The following is a 10,228-nucleotide window of genomic DNA, read 5'->3' as shown; positions in this document are numbered from 1 at the left end:
CTCACTAGACCAGCTGGAAGAGGCTCGGGACATGGCCTTACTGCACTCGGCACGGTACCAGCAGTCCCTGTGACGCTACCACGCCCGAGGGGTTCGGTCCCGAGACCTCTAGGTGGGCGACCTGGTGCTTCGGCTGCGACAAGACGCCCGAGGGCGGCACAAGCTCACGCCTCCCTGGGAAGGGACGTTCGTCGTCGCCAAGGTTCTGAAGCCCGGAACATACAAGCTGGCCAACAGTCAAGGCGAGGTCTACAGCAACGCTTGGAACATCCAACAGCTACGTCGCTTCTACCCTTAAGATGCTTCCAAGTTATTCGTACACATCGTTCACACACAAAGTCTAGTCATCAAGGAAGGGTCAGCCTTGCCTCGGCAAAGCCCGACCCTCCCTCGGGGGCTAGAAGGGGGGAACCCCCTCTGCGTCGAAATTTTCCTCGAAAAAAGGGGGGGTCTTCCATCAAAAAGGCTTCTGCGTTCCCCAGCTACATCAGTGGCAGGACCCCAAGAAGTGAATGAGGGCGCATGTAAGTGGCAAGGCCGACCGAGCCGAGGGACTCCTACACCTCCGGGATGCAGATACCTCACTCGTCACCTACCACGAAAAATGACTCCTACTTGGGCAAGCCACCCCGCTACTGATGAACGGGGCCGGACACGCAAAATGGAAGGAAAAGGAGCACAACTTTATACTACGATAATAAAGTGTTCGGGCCTCAGCGGCCGCAAAAGACACATGTGCATTCAAGGAAAACTGCTCTGGCGGAGTCAGACGTCGCCCGGAGAAGGGGTCACGCCCTCGGCTTCATCCCCACCCTCAGCAAAGTCCGCCCCGGCCTCGGATGACGGCGCAGGCGGGAGGATCTCTGCCTCGAAGGTGGTTGCCAGCACCACGCTCGGGCCCGCGGCGGCCGCGTCGAGCCTCTGGACTTCAGCCAGGGCGGTTTCATCTTCGTCAGGGAGGCAATACCCCTCGCTGACCCGCTCCAGATCCACGACGTAGTGGGAAGCAAGCACGGCGAAGGCCCGCCTGACGCCGTGATGTAGCGCGTCGCGGAGTCTGCCGCGCACATGGTCACTCAAGGCCTGCAGGCGACTTTGAGGGGAGCTTCCCGAGGGGACGTCACCAAAGCCAAAGACCCGGCAGAAAGCCGAGATGGCCTTGGACATGGCCGCGTGGTCGGCCTCCCTCTGCTCGGCCGCCCGAGCAAGCGTGGTGGACTCATCAAGGGCAGACTCAAGCTCTGCGAACAGCCGAAGGACAAGACCTCAAACACAAGTGGAGGAACCGAGCTGAAACGAAGACATAAAACAGCCAGGGCATACCTCCGGCTCGGGCCCGCTGCTCCGAGGATGTGGCTTGGGCTACGGCTAGGTCTGCTGCAAGGGCTCCGGCCCGGCTTTCGGCCTCGGTGGCCCAAGCCTGAGATTGGTCAAGCTCCGACTGCCGCCGCTGCACCTCTACGCGTGCCGCTGCTGCCTCTGCTCCCAGATCCGCATAGAGCAACCGAAGGTTCGCCACCTCGGTGCCCTGCTGGGAGAGGCGCGCGGTAGCCCTGGTAAGCGAGGCTCTTAGGGATCGCAGCGAACCCCAGACATCGACCTCGTGGCAGATGAACGACGACTTGGCGGCGCTCCGATCCGTCAGATCCTGAAGGAAGGAAGCGGGGCGTCACAAAGGACGCCTTGATCACGAAAAAGGTATGCCTGAAATTATTACCTGGAGGATCTTGGGGACGTCCCTGCAAAAGACCTCCAAGGATGACCGAAGCGACCCCACCGTTGCCTCGGCGCACTCGCGGAGCTCGTCCCAAGACTGCTCCTCCTGCTCATCATCAAGAACGAAGAAGGGATCCGAGGCCTCACGGGTCCGGAACCGGAGCAACTAGCGCCGCCCCTCGGAGCTCCGCCGCGCAGGGACAAGGTCGCCACTCGGTGGGACGGGTCGCGGTTCCACGCCCCCCTCCTCTGAGGTATCAAGTAGCGACGCCTCAGCCATCTCAGCGTCGGCGGCGACGGGTCGCTCCACGTCCGGGATGGCAACGGCCTCGGCAGCAGCCGACGCCGGCACCGGCGGCATGTCTGGAGGGCCCGAGGCCACGGCCGCGCCAACCGCCTCCCCCAGCGCGACGACCGCCTTGACCGAAGAGCCGGCCTCAAGAACTCGCACCCCGGCAACTGGTGCCGCCTGAGCCCCCCACTGTGGGGCGTCTTGCGAGGAGGTCAGCTGGCCGACGAGGCCCGGCGCGGCCCCGGCTGCGGAAGCCGACGCCGTCTTGAGGACCTTCCAGGGAGCCAGATCGGTTGGACCGTGACTCCGCTTGCTAAGGAGGAAAAGAAAGTCAGGGTCGGGACATACAAAGGAGGAGCCGAGACAAAGACACCCTAAAGTACTTACCCACTTCGGGCCATGATCAACCGTGCCTGTGGGGAGGTCTCTCGAACCTCGACCCCCAAAGGTACCACCGAGGTCTGCTTCGCCGCCAACTTCGGTGCGACCCTCGCCCTGGACGCCCTAGGCGCCCGGGAGACGGACTGGCCAGGCACCGCCATGGCGACATGGGGATCGCCCTCCTGTGCAGCCGGCACAGGCGACAGATCTCGGGGAACAGACGGCTCGGCCTGACCCCCCGGGGTCACCTCAACTCCCCTAGCCGAGGGGTCGAGCACCCCCTCGGTCTGCCCCCGCTCTTCGGACCAGGACCTCGGCGTCCCGACCCCGGGGACTAGCGGTGCTATCCCGCTCGGAGGCTGGCTTGACGACTCCTGGCCTAGCCTCAAACCCGGGCTGAGGCCAAGGCGGGCAGCCATATCGTCATCTTCGTCATCATCTTCATCGTCGTCGTCGTCGTCAGGCGTTTCCGGTGACGGCTCCCTCGGGAGTCCATCCCTCTCCTGCCGACGACGGAGCTTTTCCAAGGCGTCTCGGGCCCGCGCTCGCTCGCGGGCCCGAGCCTTCTTCGCGTCCTTTTTCTCCTTCTTCTTCTCCGTGGCAACCCGCCGCGCAGCTCGGTTTACCGCGTCCTCCGGGACCCGTGGCCTGGAAGGCTTGTGCCACCCTACCTCCTGGAGACAGATGAAAAGTCTTGGCCGTAAGGACCAGGGGCAATCCGACGCAGGGAAAAAGAAAGAGTGGACACTCACCAGGGACACACACCCGCGGTCGGGACGCATCAAGGGCTGAGAAAGGGCGCTGGCGTCCGGCTTTCCCAACGCAACGGCCACCCGCCCATGGAGGACGTCGACGGGAAGGGGATCCGAGGACATCCACGAGCCCTCCAAGTCAGCCTCTGGCGTCATCTCCCAAAGCGACAACCGCCGCTCCGCCAAGGGAAGCACCCTCCGACGATGAATGGCGGCAATCACTCCCGCAGCGGTGAGCCCTCCTTTCTGCAACACCTCCAGGGCCCTGAGAAGGGGCTCGAGATTCTTCTGTCTGTCGTGCGGGGTCCCGTAGCGCCAAGCATCGGCGGTGACGGTCACCACTCGCTGAGAAAACGATGGGAGCCTCCCATCGTCATTTCGGAGATAGAACCACCGGCGCTGCCACCCCTTGTTCGAGGACGCAAGGATGGCGGGAATATACTGCGACGCCCGTGACTGCCTCAGCTGGAGGATGTAGCCGCCGGCTCGCACTGCCGCACGGACCCTTCTCTCCCCCGTCGGCGAAGCAAAAAGCTCCGCGGAGAAGAAATGAGTCCACAGGTCCCAGTGAGGGTCAATCCCCAAGTATCCCTCGCAAACCGCTGCGAAGATGGCGGCTTGCGAGATGGAGTTGGGGCTAAGGTTGTGCAGCTCCACCCCGTAGTTGTGCAGAATCACCCGCATAAAGCGGCTTGCCGCCACTCCAAACCCCCGCTCGTGGAAGGAGACGAAGCTCACGACATACCCCGGCGGCGGGGACGGAGCGGCTCCGCTCGGGGGAGGGATCCACTTCGGCTGCCTCTCATCGGAGAGAGGGCGAAGTAAACCCTCAACAACGAGGGCCTCCAGGTCATCCGCCGTGACCGTGGAGAAAGGCCATGGGTCGCGCGACGGAATGATGGTCACCCGGTCGGCCATCACCAAGCAGAGGAGGTGGCGGCGGAAAGGACTGGGTGGGCGGTTTCCCTTTCTCTGGCTAAACCCTTAGGTTGCGAAAACCTAAGGAGAAGGCAAGTAACAGAGCAAAGAACCATCACCAGACCCTCTCCCGAATATATAAAGACCCACGCGAGACCCGTTCAACGCGTCGCCCGAACCCGCCGCGAGATTCAAGACTCAAAGCGAAACGCCCGTTCCTCGAACGGCCCGCACACGCGCAACGGCTACTCCGCGAACCACTCGTCCCATCACGTTAACTTCGCGGCGGGACAGGCGGCACCTTTGGCAGGAGAAGCGAGCGACGCTTCGCCTTCGCCATAATGACCGCGTCAAAAAAGGTACGCCACGTCATTTCGATTTCGTGTCCTTTTCCTTTTCCTCTTTCTCTCTCTTACAACAGGGACCGGGAAAGGGGGATACCCCGAAAGGGATCCTTCTTCGCGAAGGAAACGGGCCCCGAGCCCCCCTACTGATCAGAGGTTCGAAGGCTGGCCCCTCGGGAGGGTTCAACAGCCGCCTCAGAGCGCTCGGGCTCCATGCCCACTACTGGTCAGAGGTTCGAGGGCCGGCCCCTTGGAAGGGTTCAACGGCCGCCTCAGGCCACTTGGGCTCCATGCCCACTACTGATCAGGGGTTTGTAGGCTGGCCCATGGAGGGTTCACAGCCACCTCAGACATAGAGCGAGGGATGACCCCAGGTACGTTCGATGCATAACCAAGGCTCGGGCTACGCTCCTGAGGTACCCTAGGACATTTCCGAGACCAGCGGGAACTATCTTGTAACGGAATCCCATCAGAGGGAGGCATCGAGCCCTCAGACCCCGTCAAAAGGGGACTGGGTCCGGCAGATCACCCGCAGGTACTTTTGGAGCGTGCCTTCGGGCCTCTAGCCGACCCCTAACAAATGGGGCATGGGCGTCCACTCGGATTACCCGTCAGCAGCTCACTGGAGACATCGTGTTCGGCGCCCTCCAAGGGCAACATGGCGCTTTCCCCCCTCCTCCTTGCGGAAAGGCGACGCAGGGGCGTATGAAAAAAGCCGAATCTGTCCTTGACCGTCCTCTCGCCCTGTGCGGAGGCTCGGGGGCTACTCTCGCAAACCCGGCTCCGGCCAATCCGTTGACAGCGTCAACATACCAGCCCGAGAACTTGGGACCCGACCGTGCACCCGGGCTATGGCCAGCTCGCATGAGGGAACAACCAGACTAGCCAAAGCGTTGCGAAATACATTAAGACCTCGAAGGAGTCAACCCACTCCTCCGAGGCCTCGGGGGCTACACCCGGCGGGTGCGCTCGCGCGCACCCACCAGAACGAAACGCAACCGAGAAAGTCTGGTCCCCTTGCAAAAAAGTGCGACAAAAGCCTCCAAGCGAGTATTAACACTCCCTTCGAGGCTCGAGGGCTACTGTCGGGGACCATAATTAGGGGTACCCTCAAGACTCCTAAATCTCAGCTGGTAACCCCCATCAGCACGAAGCTGCAAAGGCCTGATGGGTGCGATTAAGTCCATGATTGGTCCATTCGAGGGACGCGATCACGCCTCGCCCGAGCCCAGCCTCGGGCAAGGGCAGCCGACCCCGGAAGATTTACGTCTCGCCCGAGGACCCCCTCCAGCAACGGACACACCTTCGGCTCGCCCGGGGCTCAGTCTTCACCAAGAAGCAACCTTGGCCAAGTCGTCGCGCCAACCGACTGAATCGCAGGGGCATTTAATGCAAAGGTGGCCTGACACCTTTATCCTGACACGCGCCCTCCAGTGGACAGAGCCGAAGTGACCGTAGTCACTTCGTCGCTCCACTGACCGGCCTGACAAGGGGACAGCGCCGCCTGCGCCGTCCCGACTGCTGTGCCACTCGACAAAGTGAGGCTGTCAGCAACCCAGTCCGGCCTTAGGCGCCATAGGAAACTCCGCTTTGCCCGACCCCAGGGCTCGGACTAGGGCTTAGCCCCGGAAGACGACGAACTCTGCTTCGCCCGACCCCAGTGCTCGGACTCGGGCTCAGCCCCGGAAGACGACGAACTCCACTTCACCCGACCCCAGGGCTCGGACTCAGCCCTGGCCTCAGCCGACGGTCTCCGCCTCGCCCGACCCAGGGGCTCGGACTCGACCTCAGCCTTGGAAGACAGTCTCGACCTCGACCTCGGAGGAGCCTCCACCTCACCCAACTCAGGGCTTAGACCGACCACGTCACAGGAAGCGCCATCATTACCCTACCCCAAGCTGACTCAGGCTACGGGGGACAAGACCGGCGTCCCATCTGGCTCGCTCCGCTAAACAAGTGATGATGGCGCCCCACATGCTCTATGACGACGGTGGCTCTCAGCCCCCTTACGGAAGCAAGAGGACGTCAGCAAGGACTTGACAGCCCCGACAGCTGTCCTTTCGCCAGGCTCCAGCGCTCCTCCGACGGCCACGACACCACACGAACCGGGTGCCAAAACCTCTCCGGCTGCCACGATGGCATGTACTTAGGGCGCTAGCTCTCCTCCGCTAGACACGTTAGCACACTGCTACACCCCCATTGTACACCTGGATCCTCTCCTTACGCCTATAAAAGGGAGGTCCAGGGCCCTCTTATAGAGGGTTGGCCGCGTGGGGAAGGACGGGACGGCGCTCGCGCAAGGCCGCTCGCTCCCTCCCGCATGGACGCTTGTAACCCCCTACTGCAAGTGCACCCGACCTGGGCGCGGGGCTAACACGAAGGCCACGGGTTCCACCTCCCACGCCTGTCTCCCTCCGGCTTCTTCCCCCCTTCGCGTTCCGCCTCGCGCCGACCCATCTGGGCTGGGGCACGCGGCGACAATTCACTCGTCGGTCCAGGGACCCCCCGGGGTCGAAACGCCGACAATAATAATGCTAAACTAGACACTCGCTTAATTGCTAAGACTAATATGGGCTAGCTCTAGCATCGCCGACTTGCTCATGTTGGGATGAAAAATCTTCACAAGCTTCTAAGGGGAGAGCACATTTTAGGACTAACAAATGTTCATTTTAAGAAAGACAGGATCTGTAGCGCATGTCAAGCAGGGAAGAAAGTTGGAGCACATCATCCACACAAGAACATCATGATGACCAAGAGGTCGCTTGAGCTACTCCACATGGATCTATTCAGCCCGATCGCTTACATAAGCATTCGTGGGAGTAAGTATTGTCTTATTATTGTGGATGATTATTCTCGCTTCACTTGGGTATTCTTTTTGCAGGAAAAATCTCAAACCCAAGAGACCTTAAAGAGATTATTGAGACGGGCTCAAAATGAGTTCGGATCGAGAATAAAAAAGTTTAGGAGCGACAATGGGATGGAGTTCAAGAACTCTCAAATTGAAGGATTTCTTGAGGAGGAGGGCATCAAGCATGAGTTTCTTCTCCATACACACCTCAACAAAAACTTGTTGTGGAGAGGAAGAATAGAACTCTTTTGGATATGGCAAGGACCATGCTTGATGAGTACAAGACACCAGATCAGTTTTGGGCGGAGGCGATTAACACCGCTTGCTACTCCATCAACCAACTCTACCTTCACCGAATCCTCAAGAAAACATCGTATGAAATCCTCATTGGTAAAAGCCCAATGTTTCTTATTTTAGAGTTTTTGGGAGCAAATGCTTTATTCTTATTAAGAGAGGTAGAAATTCTAAATTTGCTCCTAAAGTGGTTATGACTCAACACAAGGGCTTATAGAGCCTTCAATAAGTCCACTGGATTAGTTGAAGTTTCTTGTGACATTGTTTTTGATGAGACTAATGGCTCTCAAGTAGAGCAAGTTGATCTTGATGAATTAGATGATGAAGAGGCTCCATGCGTCGCGCTAAGGAATATGTCCATTGGGGATGTGTGTCCAAAAGAATCTAAAGAGCTTTCACAAGCACAAGATAAACCATCAACTTCCATACAAGCATCTCCACCAACTGAAGATGAGGAAATAGCTCAAGAAGAAGAGGATGAAGACCAAGACGATGAGCCACCTCAAGAAGACATCGATCAAGGGGGAGATGAAGATGACCAAGACAAGGAAGACGATCAAGAAATTTAGGACCAAAGACCACCACACCCAAGAGTCCACCAAGTAATTCAAAGAGATCACCCCGTCAACTCCATTCTTGGTGACATTCACCAGGGGGTAACCACTAGATCTCGAGTTACTCATTTTTATGAACATTACTCTTTTATGTCTTCTATTGAGCCATAGAGGATAGAGGATGCACTAAGAGATCCGGACTGGGTAGTGGCAATGCAAGAGGAGCTCAACAACTTTATGAGGAATGAGGTATGACATTTAGTTCCATGTCCTAACCAAAATATTGTAGGTACCAAATGGGTATTCCATAACAAACAAGATGAGCATGGTGTAGTGACTAGGAACAAAGCCCGACTTATTGCCAAAGGATATTCACAAGTCAAAGGTTTGGATTTCGATGAAACCTATGCACCCATAGCTAGGCTTGAGTCAATTCATATATTAGTTGCCTATGCTACTTACCATGGCTTTAAGTTATATCAAATGGACATGAAGAGTGCCTTCCTTAATGGACCTATCAAGGAAGAGGTGTATGTTGAGCAACCTCCCGGCTTTGAAGATAGTGAGTATCCTACACATGTTTATAAGCTCTCAAAGGCACTTTATGAGCTCAAGCAAGTCCCAAGAGCATGGTATGAATGCATGAGAGACTTTCTTATCACTAATGGCTTCAAAGTTGGAAAAGCTAACCCTACTCTCACTAAAACAATTGCTAAAGACTTGTTTATATGTCAAATTTATGTTGATGATATTATCTTTGGGTCTACTAACAAGTCATCTTATGAAGAGTTTAATAGGATCATGACACAGAAATTCGAGATGTCTATGATGGGGGAGTTGAAGTATTTCCTTGGATTTCAAATCAAGCAACTCTAAGAGGGCACCTTCATTTGCCAAACTAAGTACATTCAAGACATACTCGAGAAGTTTGGAATGAAGAATGCCAAATCCATTAAGACTCCCATGGGAACAAATGGACATCTCGACCTCAACACGGGAGGTAAATCTATAGATCAAAAGGTATAATGGTCGATGATCGGATCTTTACTCTATTTATGTGCCTCACGACTGGATATTATGCTTTCTGTATGCATGTGTGCAAGGTTCCAGGCAAATCCTAAGGAAGTTCACCTTAGTGCCGTGAAAAAAATCATGAGATATTTAGTTTACACTCCTAAGTTTGGGCTATGGTACCCTAAGAGATCTACCTTTGATTTAATTGGGTATTCCGATACCGATTATGCCAGATGTAAAATTGACAGGAAGAGCACATTAGGGACTTGTCAGTTTCTAGGCAGATCCCTGGTGTCTTGGGCTTCAATGAAACAAAACTCAGTAGCTCTATCCACCGCCGAAGCCGAGTATATTGCTGTAGGGCATTGTTGTGCACAATTATTCTAGATGAGGCAAACCCTTAGGGACTATGGCTACAAGTTGAGCAAAGTCCCTCTCCTATGTGATAATGAGTGTGCAATCCGCATGGCGGATAATCCCGTCGAACACAACCACACTAAGCACATAGACATCCGATATCACTTTTTGAGAGAACACCAACAAAAGGGAATATCGAAATTGCTTATGTTAGCACCTACAACCAATTAGCTGATATCTTCACCAAGCCCCTGGAAGAAAAGACGTTTAGCAAGCTTAGGAATGAACTCAATATCCTTGATTCTCGGAACTTTGATTGAAATCTTGCACACATTGCTCATTCTTATACCTTTGATCATATCTCTTTCATTTGGTATAAATGCATATTTCTTATTCTTCTTGTGCCAAGGTTAAGAGTAATGTACTTCAATGAGTATCTCAATGATTAGTCTTAGATTGAAAGGATGGAGTATTCGGCAAAGGTAATGCTTCCACCACGACTCTGTCGGTATCATTTATCCTTTGCCCTACTCATGAACTTTCAGTCATATCTTTTTGGGAGAGAGTAATAGGCCTCTAAGGTTTCTTTGCTTTTGGCGCTTAATGCCAAAGGGGGAGAAATTATTAGGCCCAAAGCAAAAGGACCGCACCACCACCTTGTTTTCTAAAAACTGTTTCAAAAAGGGGGAGAGAATATTCAAACTGCAAAACCCCTCTTGACAGCTAAGGGGAGAACTTCTTCATGGGGAGCTCTTATT

The sequence above is a fragment of the Zea mays genome, chromosome 6 (assembly GCF_902167145.1).
Source record: "Zea mays cultivar B73 chromosome 6, Zm-B73-REFERENCE-NAM-5.0, whole genome shotgun sequence".
NCBI classification, from domain to species: domain Eukaryota; kingdom Viridiplantae; phylum Streptophyta; class Magnoliopsida; order Poales; family Poaceae; genus Zea; species Zea mays.
This window is presented reverse-complemented; position numbering follows the sequence as displayed.